The sequence below is a fragment of the Microtus pennsylvanicus genome, chromosome 7, assembly GCF_037038515.1.
Source record: "Microtus pennsylvanicus isolate mMicPen1 chromosome 7, mMicPen1.hap1, whole genome shotgun sequence".
NCBI lineage: Eukaryota > Metazoa > Chordata > Mammalia > Rodentia > Cricetidae > Microtus > Microtus pennsylvanicus.
This window is the reverse complement of record NC_134585.1, coordinates 45418468-45439301: the sequence shown is the minus strand read 5'-3', so window position 1 is coordinate 45439301 and position 20834 is coordinate 45418468. Positions and strand designations below refer to the sequence as shown.

The 20834-nt window shown below is 36.8% G+C and overlaps 1 protein-coding gene across 3 annotated transcripts in view; it reads right to left on the bottom strand.

The window, feature by feature from the left end:
- Window positions 1-20834, bottom strand: part of Kcnq5 (potassium voltage-gated channel subfamily Q member 5) — a 534457-nt gene that overhangs the window by 284003 nt on the left and 229620 nt on the right. The window lies entirely within an intron of this gene.

Below are 20834 nucleotides of genomic sequence, written 5' to 3'. Positions count from 1 at the left end.
TTACTCTCTTTGATACCAATTGATTCTCTAAAGTATGGGAATTATCCTACAGGATTAAAACTACTACATTTGATAATCAAAGTAAGACAACCGAGGAAAGTGACCCCATTTCCATCTTTTTTTATCCCCTAAGAGAAGAATCTGTACAAGTAATATCCTTTATACAATCTCCTTATGCTAGCTTTTCACTTAATCAAACAATCCTAACATTCTCCACGGGGAATTACAAACATTATCAATCGTATCCCAGAAGAATTGTCAACAAAGACAAAAGCTGGAGGCCAATTCATTTTCATCACCTTTTAATATCTGGTTTACAAAGTAATTTGTCCTGCAGCTTTTATTTTGCTTTCATAATAAAGCACAAGATACAATCTTTTGGAAAAATTGACATGTCATTTCCAACAAAGATGTTATGACCCTTTGTCAAAGCTCAAACGCCACTCAAGTTGCCATACAAGAACCAAATTCAAGCAGAGGTAACAGTGACAGCTGTTGGGGTGAATGCCTGCCGAGAATCAGAGAAACATCCAGGCACCAGGGAATTTTTTATTGATGGCTGTTTCCCAAATTGCTTTTTTCTTTTGAAACAAGAACTCACTATGTAGCCTTGACTGGCCTGGAACTTACTATGTAGACTAGGGCGGCCTCCAAGTCAGAGAGTTTAGCTTGTCTCTGCCTCCCAAGTGCTAGAATTAAAGGTGTGCACCAGCACGCTGACCCTGGTTACTTCTTTAAAAGGCCCCATGAGACAGGTGTGTTGAGTACAGTCTGCTTCCCTCCGAACATTGAAGAGGAAGTTTTAAGTGTCAGAATAATTGCTCTGACTCACATGAATCAAGTAACAATGCAGGTGTTAAAAGAACCCACAAAAAAACCTTTTTTTTTGGTAGAATGACTATCTCACAAAGTTTTCAGTTATTCTAAGAGCTACCATGAAACTCTAAACAAAATTATTTTCAGTTTAACTCATAGAACCAACAAACCCTAAAATGTTTTTCAAAGTAAAAGTGGTTCACAATAATACCCAAAAATCATATAAGATAGGATCAGCAGGAAATTTAAGAATCACTGCTTTCAGAGCTAGAGTCCAGGAAGAGATCAGGAGGAACAAAATCTGAGTGCAGCCGATTTGTAGTTAAGAAAGCTGCATGTTTAGGGTTCTGGGATGACTTGTGAAGATGGAATTTCTCTAGCGGAGTTCCAGAAGGACCAGGTGTTTCCAGGTTCCATATATATGGAAATGAAGGAAGTAATCTGGTCCAGACTGGTTTGGGGAATAGGTGCCTCAAGACAAACTCTGTCCTCTGGGCATATTTAAGGAGAATCTCCTATTTATTATTTTATACCTGTGTATAACTGGGTTATAATTGGTATAATTCAAATCATATGCATTGTGGGAAAGGGTATGTGAAATAGAAAAAGATTGTACAAAGCAAACCTGTGAATCAAAATCCAGGATCACCTTCACTATGTTCTCTTCTACCGAATATCATAAAAATAAAACCTGTCTCTCTTGGTAACAAATCTGTTCTGTACTGTTGATTTGCCTGTGAATAAAATTTCCTTGGCATTTTGCAATTTCTATGCACACCCCTCACTCGAATTCTTTGAATAAGACACCAGAACCTGGAAACACCTGCTTCAGACACTGACCGCTGGAAACAGAAGCAAAAATATTGTGGATAAATATGTGAATGCCGATCATTAATTCAGAAAGAAAAATGACCTCCAAAATACACTTTTATCCCAGAAGAAAATAATTGACATGTAGAGAAGAGCAATACTTTGATATTACACAGTCAATGTTTACTTAGAGAAGAAATAACTGCAGCATTTAATTCAATTTAAAATTGGGCTTCTAACACAGGGAAGGGAAGTGCCAAAATTTTCCCTAATGTTCTTTGCGAATAGTTTAATTTCTTGATCGTTCTTACTCTTTCGACTGAAGACAACCAGGCATCCTAGCTGGTCACAGATACCCCCTAACAGGATGCACTGTTCCTCCATTCCTCATTTTGATAGTTTTATTTTAAAAGAAAGAGTCTAAAAAGGCACAACCTGCTGATACATACACCTCAAGTACAGCTGAGAGCACTGAAGTCTCCAGGAATTTTATATCCGTTTTCCAACTTGCACCCTAGAGTCTTTACTGCAACCCAACTTCCCTTACATTAAAAAGACATATACCAGTGAGACCTATTTGGCTGTTATGTCTGCAGTGTGCTGAGTGGATTCCTTTACAGTCTTCAGTGTTCAATTCTGACTTGTACACGAATGGCTAATTTTATTCAAGATGGAAAGTCATGCTGTAGGTAAATGGAAAGTCTATGTCAGTGGCTGCCCCTTCCCTGGGATTAGCCACAGGTCTATTCTTCTCATTGCAACTTCGCAGAAGCTGCATTCATATCAGGACTGAAAAATCAACTGGACTTGGTGTGGGCACCATACTTTCTTCTTGCTTAAACAGAAGACTAAACAAAACAAAACAAAAAAATCTAACCTGAGTTTTAATTCAGACTAGATGAAGCTGATAAAACATATTTTCTGCTGTTTATGTTTTGTTTAAAAATCTAGTCAAGCTACCTAGGGTACATTGCAAGGTTTTTCTAAAGGTGGATACATAAAACAAATTATTATAACTATTGCTGTGGAGTGCCCGTCTGCAAATTCTTTTTGAGTTGGATAATCCTGGATTCATGTTGAATCACAGTTCCTCATCATCTCTCCTGTGGTTGGTAGAGGAAATCTTCTTCTCACTGAATACTAGAGTTTCATTTTTCTGCTTAAGTTTTCCAAATCCACTAGAGAGTTACCTCTGTAGTTAGGTCAACGATCTAGTTGTTGGTTACAGGTGTCTGAGTGAACCTCAGTTCATGAAAGCTGTGAGTTAACAGTTTCTCTCCTCACAGCTGGGCAACTGTGTGTGTTGAGATTCCATCACAAGGCCATGGAATGGCCAAGTTAAGAAAGTGCAAACTACCTGGTTGAGCTAAATCTACACTAGAGCTAGTAGAATAGTCAAATGACAGAAGCAACTGTGTTATAGGCTTCCCATAAAATAACTTAGAGCAATGTGAGCTTAAGATAGGAAGGACTTGGATTCATCCCAGTAAGCACAAAGTTATAGATTCTGTCTCCATCATGGAAAAAGACAAAGGGAATTACTTTCAAGGGTACATAAGGGGCTGATGGTGATGGAGGTGAGTTTTGACCTTAATAGGTCATTCTGTTATGGATTTTAGAGACCTCGAGACTGTGCTCTTCATATTGCTTTGCTTCTTGTGGTGGAGTACAAATATCATTTTCTGTTCATTCTTGATAGTGTACATACAATATATTCTGATGAGATGTTATGGTAGATGTATGATATTACATGAAGTTTAGGTGCCACATGTAAAGGAAAAGGTAAACTTTATACACAATAAAAAGAATGCTCACTCTTTAAATTAACTATAAGCTGAGTAGTACTCTAATATGTATAAATTCCATACTTTCTTCATCCATTCTTCCATTGAAGGGCATCTAGGTTGTTTCCAGGTTCTGGCTATCACAAACAATGCTGCTATGAACATTGTAGAGCATATACTTTTGTTGTATGATAAGGCCTCTCTTGGGTATATTCCCAAGAGTGGTATTGCTACAAGGACTTCATGAATTTTGCATACAAATGGATGGAAATAGAAAACACTATCCTGAGTGAGGTAAGCCAGACCCAAAAAGAGGAACATGGAATGTACTCACTCATATTTGGTTTCTAGCCATAAACCAAGGACATTGAGCTTATAATTAGTGATCCTAGAGAAGCTAAATAAGGAGAACCCAAAGAAAAACATATAGGCATCCTCCTGAATATTAACCTTCAGCAAGCGATGAAAGGAGACAGAGACAGAGACCCAAATTGGAGCACAGGACTGAAATCTCAAGGTCCAAATCAGGAGCAGAAGGAGAGAGAGCACGAGCATGGAACTCAGGACCGTGAGGGGTGCACCCACACACTGAAACAATGGGGATGTTCTATTGGGAACTCACCAAGGCCAGCTGGCCTGGGTCTGGAAAAGCCTGTGATAAAACCGGACTCTCTGAACATAGCGGACAATGAGGACTACTGAGAACTCAAGAACAATGGCAATGGGTTTCGGATCCTACTGCACGCACTGGCTTTGTGGGAGCCTAGGCAGGTTGGATGCTCAACTTACTAGACCTGGATGGAAGTGGGGGTTCCTTGGACTTCCCACAGGACAGGGAACCCTGATTGCTTTTCGGGCTGGGGGGAGACTTAATTGGGGGAGGGGGAGGGAAATGGGAGGCGGCGGCAGGGAAGAGACAGAAATCTTTAATAAATAAATAAATAAATAAATAAAATAAAAAAAATAAAATAAAATAAATTAACTATAAGCTACAGTGTACAAGCTGTGGTCAGGAAAATAATAATTACTATTGTCTTGAGATCTTAGAATATCTGAAAGTTTATTTGCAAATACATCTTCTGTGGGTGCGCGGGGCCAACCTGAATGATAAGTCACGCTATTTCATTGTTTTTGAAGTATTCATTGTATAACCATGGATTACATAATCCTGTTGCAGGATTTATGGGGAAGACAAATTTAGTTACACATATTTTTGTAAATTGTCTTGATTTGTAACACTTTTATGACATCTTTGTCCAGGATTAAAGTGATAACAGTCATCAGATAGAGTACCAAAGTCTTGGGACACAGGTTATTTGCACACAAAGACTCTCTTATACAAATAACCTCACTCAAGTCTTAATAATTTTCTATAGTATTTTGTTTGACTCTTTCTGAATATGCTAATACAACTGTTTATAAATATTACAGACTATATAATTAAATAATCACATACTTTCTGAAGACTTTTACACCTCACTTCACCATAGCATTACTGAAATCAGTTTAACTCTAACAATACCTGGGTCGCAGGTCTCAGAAATCTGTCAAGCAAGGGATAAGATAGGTCTGACATGATTTATTCTTGGTGAGTCTCTATAGGTTCTCATGGGTACTGGCTTTGCCTGGGCTCACATGGTCATCTATTAAATAGTCCTCTTAGGAGTACTGCTTTTTCATCAAATGAATCTTGCTCTATCTTTAAATCCCCTAAAATAAAATAAAATTGCCTGACACAACTCACCCAATACTTTTTATATTCCCTAAAATCCCTCCAATATTCTATACAATAGTTTATTAATAGCATTAAGAGTCTCACAGCTACTAGGATTGAATTCATTCTAATTACTGGAATTCCCTTAGGACAGCCATGGATTCTCTTAGAAGAGCCAAATGTTTCTTTTTAATCTTAATACTTATCCCTCTTTCCAGAGTGTTTGTATGAGGCTTTTTTTCCGAATCTTGTCACTGCAAACACTGCTTTACTTCTACATAAAATGTGATGGACTTTTATTAGATAATTTCTGAAATACAAAGCTGTTCCCATCAAGAATGAGAACTAAGAAGGCAAAGTAGTTTCTATGCTGTTGTGTCCCATCATTCATCTCCTAAGATGGTACACATGATGTCACAGTTTTGGGACACTAGGCACAGCTACCCACAGGGGAAACCACTTTCATGTGGCCTCAGCCTCCTTGGTTATAGGAGTTTTTCTTAAGGACTTTTTCAATGCAACCTCATAAATCCAACATCCTCCACTACACTTCAAAGATCTTTGAAAGACAAGGAATTGTCTTAGGCATGACCAATCCTATGAACGTTCTCAGTTACACAAAACAAGTTTTAGAGCTCAACGTGCAGTAAATTTCGGACAATCAATAATATGATTATTGCCCAGTTTAAAATAACTGAGAAGTTCACATCTAAAGCTTAGTGTTTTTACCAAAAAATAAAAACAAGCAAACAAAAATAACACAGAGATAACCTGAAAGGCAAAGCACATGTATAATGCTTCAACTGTGGTGATTTTTTTTCATGGATGTAGACATATGCTCAAATTCATCAAAATGTATACATGTAGGTATCATTGTATTCGTGATCAGTAAGAGCCCGTCTTAGTCTCCCAAGACAGGGGGTGCAGTCATTGCTGGCTGAGGGGAAGTGGGTTATCTCTCGGGAGGGTAGGTACATTCTCAGAATCACGCTGGACAAATGGGCCTACCTGGATCCTCCTTTTTAATGAATGTTTCTGTTTTAAGATTTATCCTGGGAAAATTAGCAAGAAGTCTGGGAGAATTGTTAGAATTCGTAATTATCTCTAAAGTGTTCCTTTGAACATAAAGTGTCCACTTTATGTCCCTGAATCCTGATGAACTGATTTTATTACTGAAGTAGCATAGTGGTCCGAGTTCATGTATAGTGCTTGGCACATGTTAGAGGCTTAGTGCACATCTGTTTGTTTCTCCTGCTAGGACCCGAGTCTTTCCTTAATGAAATCACTTCATTTTATACCTTCAGTTGCTAGAGAAGGAATGTAGGGTGGCATTACAATGCAAGGTACATCTTTGCTTGAGCATGTCTCAGGAGTTAGTAAAAAGCACTACATATATTTAACTTAGATCACTGCAATTTTCTATATAGCAAGATCATGATTCAAAAATAATTAAAAACCAATGTGCAGTTACTATGTTCAGGGCTCTGTTGGATATATTAGTGGTCCATATGAAGGTGGTATAAATTGAATGGATTTTTTGCAAACTTAAGGCGCTGAAAACTATTTCACTATTAAATTCCATGGCTTATTTTTATTCTGAATTTCACAAATGGCTTTGCAGTTTTCAGAGATATCCTTAGAATATTGATCTCTTAATACTCAGCAAGATATAAGAATAGTAATCACTATCTAACACATAGTTACACTTAATTTTGGTAAACGTTGCTACTTATACTTTATTCACCTCAAGGTATTTCTGTGACATTTTAAGTCACGGCTCATTCCTTTTCATCTGCCTTATTTTAGGTGCTGGGTGTTTGCCTCATTTGTTCTCTCTATTTCCTTATCTTTTCCAGCAGCCAGGAAGCATGTTCTTCCCTTTCTCTCCCACACTACCTGCTGCCCGATGAACTGCAGAGACGCTCACTCTGCAGACAGCAAGGGGCTTTCCTCGGTCCTCCAGCATCTTCCCATGCTCTAACGACATGATCTTATCCTAATGCATAATGTTATATTCTCATCACACTTGTCTGCCAAGTTAATGCCCTTCCAAGTGTTAATTATTTCATAGTGTTTCTCTCTGTCTCTCTGTAAGTATGTGTGCATCTCTCTCTCTCTCTCTCTCTCTCTCTCTCTCTCTCTCTCTCTCTCTCTCTCTCTGTCTCCCTCTCCCTCTCTTCTTCTTTTCTTAAAAGCTTAAAAAGTTTTAGCTTTGAATTTTCAAGAGGAGGCTACAGAATCCAACAATAGATGCTTCAGGGACTTTTTAATAGAACCTGAGTCCAGCAGAAAAGGTCTCTTATTGGTTTTTTTTTTTTTTCACATTATAACCCAGCTCTTTGTTTTACAAAGACAGTAAGTACACCCAGGAAAAACACTTCGTTCATTTGAGAACAGGAGGGAGACATCATCAGCTCTTGAAAGATATGGTACCTTAAGAAAATAGACAAGAACTATATCAAAGGAGAAATGGCCTTACTTAAGATTTTGAGATGTGCCAAGCTGAGGTGCTGTTCTTATTGTCCACAGTTTTCAATAGACCAAGATGACTTGACATACTTAATGTCAAGATGAGAAGAAAGATGGCTGGGACTAAAACCTGCTACCCCTGGGAATCTTCTAGAAGATCAGTTTTTGATGGATCTTAGGCCTATGATTAATTACAGATTCTCAGCGTCATGAGTCATCAGTTAGTCACACTGAAACTCTATCTGAATCCAGTGAAAAGTAAGATGAGACACAGGCCTGTTTCCCATACAAATAATAAAGGTTGCTTCTAACGCTAGAGGAAAATGAGCTTCTACAGTGGCGTGTGCACTGCTGTCGAGCCTTCCTTGATCCCATGGAGCAATATCTCACAAGTCACCTCCACCAACTGGAAGCAAAGAGAGCAGCCATCCTTGGAGCAGCGGCTGTGTGCTAAGAAGACAGCAGCAGCAATATACAGAAGCGAGCGCCATGACCCTAAAATATTAAAATGTGAATTAAAGTATTGATTGTAGGAAGAACTGAAACCTGGAAAAAAATTAAAGACAAGCCACAGAATGTTATCAAAAATATGAAGCTTGTAAACTAATTTTCTAAGGTTGGTGTTTTGAGCTTTCCCTGAGCATTTTACCTACCCAGGGATTCTTGAAATTCATTCTGTTTCATTTAGGATACTTTCTTTCTTTTTAAAAATATATATGTATTATCATGGATTTTTCTTTTTAATTATTCTCTTTTGTTCTCTTTTCTAAATGTTATACTATACCCATGTGTACATATATACATGCACACTATAGCTAGGACCTGTGTATAAGGAAGGTTTTTAATGTTTTTTATGTACTTATGGAGTTTCACCTACAGCTAGCTTGTCTAAGGGCAGCACTTTTATTATTGATTTTTTTTAAAAAAAATATTTTTTTCTCCTCTAGATTGAACCCAAGATTCGTGCTTGATAAGTACAAGTTCTACCACTGAGCCATGTCCTCAGCTCTTTAAGCCACTGAAATGATCATTCCTTGGGTTGGAGAGATAGATCAGAAATTAAAAGACTTGTAATAGACCTTGGTTCAGTTTCCAGCACCCGTTGGGCAGGTTCAGTTCCCCAAGATCAGATGACTTGTTCTGACTTCTGTGGCTCTGTATATTCATGTGGTTAATATGCATATATAGAAGCAAATACTTGTCTGTGCATATACTATACTTACATAATTTCCTAGTTGATGCCTGCAATTTACTCTGTCTTACTAAGAGTTATGCAAATGACTCTTAGAAGTACCACACCCACTTTTAACCATGATGCTCTTGTAAGGCAAGGTTAAAATTGTGAGTCTAAATCTATCTGTGATGATATTGGCATTTTAAAATTTAACTTGGAGCATTACATCTTTTGAAGCCAAAAATTTTTGATTTATAAAATTATGATTTAATGATAAATATATTTTCTTCTGTTCACTTTTATAAATTCAAGCTTTATGTGGGAAGCTGCCAAAGAAATATGTCCACGTCTGCCTTTTAAAGTCAAACTGTGCTTGTTCTAAGTTACAAGACATTGTAGGAAATGATGGCTTTTTTCAGGCTGCACTTGCCCTAGGAGATTCTATTTTATAAGCATCATTTGGCTTCACTTTGAGTGAAAATGCAGAAGGATGACTCTGTACTTTGACGGCCTATAAAGAGCACTCCCAAACCACGGACTGATAAACTTGCTCTACTAAGTAAAAAGAGTTGCTACCCTATATATTTATCAAAGTAAACTAGAATCTTATGTGCACATGAGTGTATTAAAATCACACCAGGGAAACCAGTCCCGAGCAACTTATCTAACACACCAGAATGAGGAAAGAGTGTAATACCCCTACTGGGACCCCATACACTGAACATTACACTGCAATCTCCACTGACCAACAAGCAGAGAACTTCTGAATGCTCCATGGGCTTCGGCTTAGCTTAGCTGTTACCATAGACATATGCAATTTGGTTCCCCCTGTTGACATAGGCTACTCAAACTATTATCCATTCTTGTATATGTAGGCCTATCTGAACCTCAGCCTATGGTTTGTCTCCATATCCTTCATAGTTAAAGTAGTGTTGCAGGAAAAAAATAAACTTTAAATAGTATAAAAGCCTGCAAAAATGTTCCTTACTGATGTCTGTTGTACCTTGCTTCTGCAATTTAACTCAATGTCGAAGCTTGGTTCAACTCTGACCTTGCAGAGATTAACTCTGATGCAGCAGGAACAGCTCAGGTAGAATGCCAGCAGGATTAGCTATCTTACTCCTGTAAAGACTGTGTACTTACCTTGGCTTCAAGCTTCTGTAGTTCAGACCTCTTTTAAATTGTTTGAACTCTGATATGACATCCCTAATTCTTTGTAGCTATTCTTTAGCAAACAGAATGCACAAGGCATATTTAGAGCAATGTATAATGTGTAATAAGTGATCTGAGATAATATTAGTAGTTAATATTGGACTAAAGGAATCTAGTTTTACCTCTGATGGATATTAAGGGAATTGAGACTATTTGGCAAATTATTGCCAAAGAAATTGTACCATGAGATTTTATTCTTATTCAATGCATTTTGGCATTGTTGAAGGGCACAAATCTGTTTAGCTTTGTTTCTAGAAGCATTCTCATAACACCATTGTTTGGCTCTAGAGAAATTCCCAGGTATCTACAAGAATGACCCCAGTTATGACCCTAAGGAATAAAAGAGAGGGTGCCTGAACTGGCCTTGCCCTGAATTCAGACTGATGAATATCTTAAATATAACCATAGAACCTTCATCCAGAAACCGATGGAAACAGAGGCAGAGACCTGCATGGGAGCACTGGGCTGAGTTCCCAAAGTCCAGCTGAAGAGTGAGAGGAGTGAGAATATGAGCAAAGAGATGAAGACCATGATGGGTCCACCCACTGAAACAGTCTACCTGAGCTAATGGGAGCTCACCAACTACAGTCAGATAGGGAAGGAACAAGCACAGGTCCAAAATAGACCCTCTGAATGTGGTTGACAGTTGCATGGGAGGGGCCACAGGCAGTGGCACCAGGATTTATCCCTACTGCATGTACTGGCTTTTTGGGAACCTATCTTCTTTGGATGGATACCTTGCTCAGCCTAGATATTGTAGGGAGGATGTTGGACCTACCCCCAAAGCAATGTGCTTTACCCTCTCTGAGGCGTGGATAGGGGGGTGGGGTGGGAGGGTGAGTGGAGGGAATGGGAGGAGGGGAAGGAGTGGGAACTTGGATTGGTAAGTATAATGGAAAAAGATAGTTTATTTTCTTGTTTAAAAATTAAATTAAAACATAAAAATTAACTGTGATTGAAATCATAGTTGGCCACATCCTCTCTTGTTTGCTTTGGAATACATAAACATGTTTGAAGAATGTTGTTCAGGTTTCTTAGACTGTTGCTTCCATATTTAGCAAATATTGAATAGGTTTCTGTTCCATGATCAAAAAACTCCATGAGCAAGAAGTAAACTGTACTCGAAGTCATTTATATTGGAGTTGAAATCCATTACTTTTTTTTTTTAGGTGGGCCTTGCTATCTGATTCTGGTTGATACTCAACTCTTAAGTGTAATGATCCTCCCTCCTCAACATCCTAATAATCAAAGTTACATAAGCTCCATTGAAACCCATTCATTATCTCTATTTTGTCAAAGAACAGAAGAAGCCATTTATTATTGATGGTCCCAAGGAAGAGTTCCGGGGCTGGTTCCCTCTATCTATCAAATACAAACTGTGTGATCATGAATAGGTTACAAAAGTTCTCCAAGGTTTACTCTTTCATCCTTAACACTGCAATAAGAATTATTACAATCTTTGTATGACTTTCCCTGGTATAGTTCCCAAATGCAGTGCAACTCATGAAATATTGTCTGTCATTAACATGATGCAGCAGCAGCAGCACATTAACATCCAGATAGATAGTCAATCACTGTGTTCAAATATAATCATACAAATGCATTATTTGCCATCTGTGCAACAACCTTGAATGAACCCAACTACCCATTTCCTCCCTATTCTTATCATTTTTCCTTTGAGAGCGCTCAACTCTACTGTCTACCACTGTCCTCGAGATTTACATCACAGAAATAACACATGAAACACAGTTTAGAAAGGAAGAGGAGAATGCTGACATAGTTGATTTACTTGATAATCTATATTCAATATAGAGTATAAAGTAATCTATCTAGAAAAATTCATAAGGCAATTTAGCAAGGCTGTGGAATTTCAGACTTAAATATGAAAATTAGCATTTAGCTCGTAGCAACAGTCAAATATAAAATAAGTTAAAATAAGAGACACAGTTCACAGTGTCAACAAAATCCTTAAAGTCCTAAACATATGTATTAATACAGATATGCATATGTCTATGTCCTGCTTTCCTGTTCACAGATGACTAGATTGAGTGGAAAACTGGATATATGAGATGACTTGGTAGTGCATGATAACAATAATCCCAGCATTCAAATGATAGAGGGGTGAAGAAATTGACCCTGAAGCCAACCTACGTTACAAAGTAAGTTTTGGTATTGGAGGGGTGTTTGAATGAAGGAGGAAGAGAAATGATATAATTATATTGGAAGGAGGAGGAGGAAGAAAGAAACTGAAAAATAAAAACTGATGAACACATTCTGCTATAGTTGTAATGATTGTGCCCTTTGTTGCAGGCCCCATTTACTTTTGGAAATCCTAAGCCCCAAGTTGGTATTAAGAGGCAGAGATTTGGGAACTGATTAGGTAATGAGAATGGAGTTATAAGAATGGGATTAGTGCCCTTGTAAAGGAAGCCTGAGAGATCCTTAACTCATTCCAATCACAGGAGGAAGAGAACGAGGTAGAGGAAAGAAAAGAACATTTACTCTGATCAGAAATGACAAAGACCTAAAACATCTGACAATATCAAGTGTTGTTAAGAATGAAGAGAAACAGTAAATTTCATGTGCCTCTTGAGGGAATGCGAGTTCTCAACCCATTTTGAAAGATGCTTTGTCAATACCCATTATAGAACTTAGAACCTAATTATCATTCCTCCAGGTTTAGACCAGAGAAAAATCCTAGCACCTGATGATAAATATAGCACTGTCTCTAAGAGTCAAGGTACAAAGATCTTGAAAACATGACATGTATTAAAAATGATGGCAAAATTATGACACATATGAAGACAGAGGAGACTCAAGTGCAGCTGAGGCTCTTGCAGGATCCAAATAGCACGTGGCTGATTTTGCAAAAGTTAGATAGCCTAGTCATGTACTTTAATGTGACAGCTTTAAAATGGCATAATCAGACTGGCAAAAGAATGTGCAAAGGGAGAAGATATGAGGTAAGACATTTTACATTATCATAAAAAGCTAACATACTTTAATAGAAGCGAAATTACAGGCAAAATTAACTACAAGGAATGTATGCATATGAACTTCAAAAGGGGTCTCCCAGTTTGGTTAGGTCATGCAGAGAGACATTACCATACCTGTAGTTCTCATAACTAACAATCAGACATGCACCCCTTTTGTCTAGGTTTTTGACTATATTCCAAGAATCCAGCACCCTAGGAAAGAAATACATTCTCTACCATGAGGTAGCAAAGTAAGCTGTGTCTGAAGGTTATAGCTCCCAGAGAGAAAGAACAATGCCATGGAACCCTGTTAGAACAGGGACTGCCTGAGGCAAAAGAAACTTTCCGGGGTTATAACATAGCACTCCAAAAAAGAAAATAATGATCCTGTCAAAAACACAAGTTTAACAATGCTACTCAGAATAGATGGTCACAGCTACACAGAAGCAGTGGCATTTACGGAGTTTCCCTGGTGACTTCAAAAAATATACCATGAATTTAAAGCTAAGTAAATTGTATTTTAATTACATTTGTTCCATTATGAAAAATAAGACAGTAAAAACGAAAGGAGGAAGACATGGCCATCCTTGTGCAGGCAATTTTAAGAAGAAAGAGGTAAAGAGTACAATTAACAATCAGATAATTCATTGAGAACCGAAGAGATGGTTCAGAGGTTAAGAGCTCTTGTTACTCTTGCAGAGAACATGGGCTTGGTTTCAAGCATCCACATGATGGCTCCCAACCATTTGTTATTACAATCCAGGGTGTCTAAATTCCTACACCCCCTTATGACTGCCACAGGCACCAGGTACACAAGTGGTATAAACATATAAATGCAGACAAAGCATTCACATAAAATAAATAAATCACAAATACATAAATAAATACATACATATGCATACATGCATACACACACATGCATGCATATGAGGGGGGAGTCCACAGGATAGGCCATGAGAAACCTCCCTGAAGGCCAGCTGATGCTGCAGCAGATTTGCACATGTATACTCCCACCCCAATAATGTGCCACGAAGGGATGCCCACCATGTCCCTTATTTTAGTCAAATCTCTGGATGGCACTCTAGCTCTATAAATATGCAGATGTCTTAATTCCGTGAAGTGTAAGCCTGATTTTTAAGCACCTACTGTGCAATGGTATTTTGATTCAATTGCAAGTGATTCTGACAATTGATGGCCTGAAAATGAGGGAGATGATAAAGCCGTGATATAAATGCTCAATGTAAATGTGCTTATATTAAATAAAAGCACAGTGATCATCTGTAGTTGTCTCATTAATTTCTTTGTCATAACTGCTTTTTAAAGAGAGACATTTAAAGGGCCCTGGAATAAGACATTGTTTTAAAATACAAAGGGACATTTAACTTTGCTATTTGTTTATTTAGAGACTTTCATACATGACTACTGAATTCCCAACATTTCTACCTTTCCTTCTATCCCCTCCAACTCCTCTTTTGTCTCTCACTCCTTCTCTAATTCATGACCTCTCCTTTAATTACGATTACATAGATATGTGTGTACTTGTATTGTATATATAAATACAACATTCTGAGTCAATTTAGTGCTGCTCCTATGGAGATGTGTGTAGGGTTGACCACGTGACATTGGCCGACATATCAGGGAGCTCAGGACCAGAGTGTCATCACTTTTCTCAGCAGCATTAAGCATCCACAGCTCTCTATCACACAAGGTGACTTTGCAATCAATGGTAAAATGCTCAAGGCAATACAATTAATTAGAATCATCCATTTAGGTTTGTTGTGCAGAAGATATCTTTGAGAATCTAGGAAGATTTTGTTGTTCTTGAATGAATTCAAAAAGTCCACCCCTTGGGTATTTGAGGTGCCAGAATCAGTTATATCAAATTTTTGGTTTTAGGAAAGAATGTTACTAGAGATTGCTAAGTTTTAAAAGTGCTTTTAAATGTAGGGAGACATAGATCTACTAAATAAGCTGAACATTATCCAAGAAAAATTAAAATTTAATTGATCTGTTAAGTTTCTAGATTTGAACAGTAATTTTTTGGTTCATTTTTCAATAGTTTCTTTAAAAATAAACTGAATCAAATGGGACTAACATTTAAATACCAATAATTACCTATAGGCATTTTCTGAACCAAACAACCATATGCCCCCAGGCATGAAAAAAAGAAATTGATAGTTTATGTGAAGAAACTAATAGAGAAAATAATATATGGTGTTTATAGAAGAACAGCAACACAGATGAGTCATAAACATGGGAGTAATCATAGTCATAATAGTAAAGATATAAATAAGTAAATGCAAGAGAAATAATATTTCATCTGAAATATTTCCTGTGTCAAAAAATTCTCAATTGCACCAAAAAATTGGAATTTGACTATGGGTGACAAGCAAAATGATGACTATAATATTATCATATATATGATATATATATCAAAATGATGACTATAATATTATCATATATATGATATATATATCAAAATGATGACTATAATATTATCATATATATACATTTTAATCAGTTACCATCTTTCTAATCAAATTACTTGAATTTAGATCCTTGTAGAACCCAAGAGACTGTTGTAGGAAACCACTTGCTTGTTTTCCGGCCATCCAGACTCCTGAAATAACCACATAGAAACTGTATGAATTAAATTACTGCTTGGCCTATTAGTTCTAGCTTCTTCTTTTTTTTTTTTTTTCGAGACAGGGTTTCTCCGTAGCTTTTGGTTCCTGTCCTGGAACTAGCACTTGTAGACCAGGCTGGCCTCGAACTCACAGAGATCCGCCTGCCTCTGCCTCCCGAGTGCTGGGATTAAAGGCGTGCGCCACCACCCCCCGGCTAGTTCTAGCTTCTTATTAGCTAACTCTTCCATCTTAATTTAACCCATTTCTATTAATCTGTATATTGCCATGAGGCTGTGGATTGCTGTTTAAAGTTCCAGCATCTATTTCTGGTGGGGCTACATGACTTCTCTCTAATTGTCCCTTTGTTCTCCCAGCATTCGATTTAGTTTTCCCTGCATAGCTAAGTTCTGCCTTGCTATAGGTCAAAGCAGTTTGTTTATTCACCAATGGTATTTATAGCATACAGATGGGACTCCTACATCAAGAGACCAATAGAAGTAGTAAATTGAAGATAACTTCAGGCATTCACAGCTTAGGTTAACTGTGAATATAATTTCTGAGTAATTAAAATTGTATATAATCATAATTTCCAATGAAAACAAAATAAACTAAGGATGGAGTTTCCAATAATGTCTCACATACCATGTCTGATAAATGAACAGAGTGATAGTTTGACTTTTATGGTATTCCTTCAAAGAAAATGGATAAAATGAGGTGATTTTGGGGACAGCTATAGCTGGACTATGCTGTTTCAAGGAAACTTGAAATGAAATTACAAGATCCAGAAGTGAAAACTCCAACATAGACAAAAGTATCCTTGTGGAAACCTAAGTCAACTGAATATTGGTTGTGAAACCAATGATTTTATTCATAGAGAAAACAGGGACAGCCTAGGACTAGATAAAACGTAATATGTTAAATGTACATTATATACATGCATGGAAATATGTAATGAAACTCCTTTGCACAATTACTACATGCTAGCTAAAAAGAAAAAGAGAATAAAAGAAAAGAGAAGTAAGCAAAGTCAAAATGAAGGAAAAGACACTGAGATAGGGAGAGTGTTCTTCTTGTCACTTAAACTGAAACACTACTTGACAGCTCCTGTGAATAAGCCAGTTCTGATTATAATAAAAGTGATTAAGTAAAAGGCAAGGTAAATTTTAAAATGAGAAGTCATGAATATTGAGTAAAATATTATGTTAAATTAATGGTAGTGGCGGATTCATAATGTACCTAACATATACATAACATAACAAAGCCAAGGTTTGTGTGGACATCGCTGACTTTATTATGATGATGCTCCTGAGATGGCTTTCTTCAATGAGGTATAATACATTAACAAATTTACCCATAAAATGTGGATTCAATGTCTTTGAAGGTATGTACAAAGAAGAAATTCAACTCTAAGTACACTATGAAATACCCAGGAGATCCTAAAACATGATCCCTGAAGTATTTTTATTTTTGAAATGGAACTGAGAGAATGTGCATAGAATCATTTAAAGGAGGCTATATATGGTGTATACACCCGTTATTTTGTAGGAATTCATACTCTAATTGTGCATATACAGCCACTTCACATTTTTTTCAGCAAACTTTTAAATATGGATATCCAGAAAGGTGTGATGTATTAAAGGATGTGGGGGAAGGGCAGACTTTGCATCTTGCTCCTAGGTGAATGCGACACAAGCTCTTCTGAACCATAAAAAAGGGAGGTTCATACCCTGGGGTTCTGAGAATGGGGGTGATGTGCAGTACCCAGGACCGTGGATTGTGATGACCTCTCAGTAATGTTATTACTCATCTGATCCAAGCATAGCTTCTTTACTTTCCATGAAATCACTCCCCATTACACATGAGCACAAACAGACCTTTCTGTCTTGATTCTGGCAAATTTATCATCTAAAAGAAAAATCAGTACCCTGGGAAAATATTAAATAACTCATAATAAATATTTAGGTTGATAGTCTACCATCAGTTTAGATACCCTACACTGTATTTTTCACTGTGTATTTACTGCCTTATTTTTCTAAAGGATTCGGTGTTCTTTTATTCTCGCCAAGATAAGTGAAGTTACTTTATCAAGTTCTCCTAAGTATAAAGCAACACAGTGTCTATCTTTGCTAACTAAATTGGTAATAATATTCACAATTTGTTTTCTAGGAAAGAAAAATCATGATATTCCTTTATTTTCTTTAATAAATATAATGAGTTAAATTATTTCTGGTATTAGTAGAATATCTGCTCCTATGTTTTGAGGGAAAAATTCTCATTTTAAATCATAATGCTGATAGGATGACATAGCTAATATAATAAATGCAATATCAATCGAATTCAGGTTTACTTTTATACAATAAGTAGCTTTGTTCAAGGTTATATTCTTTTATATTAATTTTTATATAAACAAAATTAGTAAATTATAGGGTGTATATATATCTATATATACAGGCATACATACACATATATGTGTGTATGTACTTTGGTAGGGGAAGAATATAAAAATGTATGTATGTGTCTATTTAATTGCTGCTTTAATATGTGTTTCTTTCAAGGGACTTGAGTTCATCCAATTACTTATAAAGAAAAATAAGAAGTGATCTGTATTATTTTCAATGTACTAAAAACAAGCTATTCCTTTTGAGAATTGCTGTAAATGAAATTGCATGCCAAGATGGCTGCTAACACAATGAAGGAGAAAGAAGAGGTAGGCTTTTGTAAGCCAGTTAAAACGGTGGTGCTGGTCACTCTAGTCAGTAATAAATCATGTCTGATTTCTGGAAGCAGAAACACCATGTAAGCATTTCTTTCTTTTCTTGCTCATAAAAGGTTGAAGGGTTCTATTAGAGGGCATATTCTGCTGAGAACAAATACAATCTCCCTTAGATTGTACAGGGAACTTCAGAACTGGTTTGTGAAGCAGAGTCTGAGGTTTTGTTTTGTTATGAAAACTAGGGCAAATTTTAGAAAGGGCATATTTTATGGCAGGTGCAATATATAATTATAAATAATGTTAATTGTTCTTTAATCACAATGAAAAAGAACCTATCTTGCAAGTTTTAAAATCAGAGAATATGACTAAACCTTTAAACTTGGATATTATCGGAAATTAGCACATTTTAACCAAGCTTTTATAATATTAGTGCGGGAGGGGGAAAGGTGAATAGGAAAATTATATGAATATAATCTGTTTATTGAGAATGAAAATTAGATCTACTCCATTGTAAAGAATGTGAATGGTCCATTGATTCTAGAAGACAAGTATATATATATGATTGTGTGAGTCCCTAAGAAAACTGTGATTTCCCTCTTTTGAAAGCTTTAAACAGAGAATCCCTGTTTGTTTCTAAATCTGTTTCAGTAGAAAATTTCTCTTATAGGCTATGGGCACCGTAATATGTAGGCACTGTAATTCTTAATTTTACATAAAAATAATTCAACATAAAACATGGACATCAATTTCAATATTTTGTCTTTTCAAATTTACCATAGACTATATAATTTGAAAACTTTTTGGAGACAGTAATAATGAATATTTTTGCCAGGATAACTGGAATATAGATTCCCTCCCCCCCCTTCAAGTTTACTTACAAATTTGGGAGAGGGTAATCTATTGTAAAGTAGTGACATTGGCCTAGATGAAAATTCTGGCTTTGAGGATTGTTAATTGTCTGACTGCTTCTGCATGTGAGGCTATGCAAATAAATGGAAAGGAATGTTTGAGAAGACTGAATGAAATAACACCTAAGAAGATCTTTCTGAAGTACATAAATCACTCAAGGATTATCTATGATAAAAATTTGATGGTAGTAATTCCAACATGTTTCCGTGAGACTGAAAAGACAGGTAATATTGAATAGATACAGTGCATTCCTTTAATCCATTCTTTACTAAGAATCCATCCCTCTGTTCTCACCCCTGGCAAGTGTCATTTTGAAATGCCAACATCTAAGAGTGTCATTAATATCGAGATTACCCATGAATCTGTTTCAATTTAACATGAGAAGTACTTTTAAAACTTGAATACTTAATTTTAGAAGCAGGCTAATCACATATCACAGCAGCTCATGACTCAGACATGTTCAGAAAAGACTTCTTTTAGGAAGCAAGGGGAACAGTGAAAAGTACATGGTAAAACAAAGGCTGTTGGCTTGAATAAAAATGACATTCAAATTCTTTCTAATTTTATTCATTTACTTTCTGTCTATCTTGCCATCCAAACATCCATCTAGCCCTACGTCTATCTATTCATCAAACATCCTTGACAATCTATCTGAAGCTGTGAAGACTGAGGGCAGAGCCAACCAGTTCTGGTCCTTCCCTGGAGAACAAGGATTGTTGGTGTTTTGCTGTCCTTTGTTTGTTTGTTTGTTTGATGGTTAAGAGTTTCTCACTTTGGCAGAAGAACGGAAAGATTCTAAAGATGCAAGTTACGTCAAAACCCTTATGTTATATGTTCATGTCTTCAAAGCTCTATTTATACGAGTACAGATGAATGTCTGGCCAATCTTAGACTTTGTCGTGTGGGGAATATTAGTAGGCCCCTTCTCAGAGGAGTGGTACAGGTGGAGAAAGGCCACTTCACTTAGAGAGAGAAAGCATGACAGTTTCTTTGGCTTCCCTTTAGATTCTAATGTCTGAATTTAGTGAACTAAACGAGGGAGAGGGCCAGGCAAACATCATGACAGGCCTCTAAAAACTCAGTTAAGAATTAGACCTCAATTCACAAACAAAAGGCAATCAATCATCAATACCCCCAATACTGGACAAGGTCTGTACACCTGGGCCAAGTCCCTTCCCCTCCACAGGTGATATCCGAATAAAGACAATGCCTGGGCCTTGTCCAGACTTGCCCCAAGAAAGGAAGAGCTGTAGCCTTGGCCCGCCCCTGTTAGCCGTAACCAATTAGAAGTGTACTCATATGATTGCCACTTGTGTAACCCAATACTAAATAGAACGGTCATGCTGTTTTTAAAATTCCTGTAGCTGTGCTTAAAAGGCAATTACACAACTCTCTCAAGGCTGTGACAATTTTGTTTCGGTGTGTGTGACCCCCCACATGCATGTGGTATAATATAAACGTTCTTGCTGATTGCCTTGTGATGGTGTTTTTTGGGGGGATTTCTTGCAAACCTTAACACAAGGTGCCTTTTCATTTTCAGCTGGGTAAAATATTGTTCCTTATGGACTAATATGGCAAACATAATTTGTAATATTTTTGCATCATTTTTCTAGTTATTACCATAGGGATTT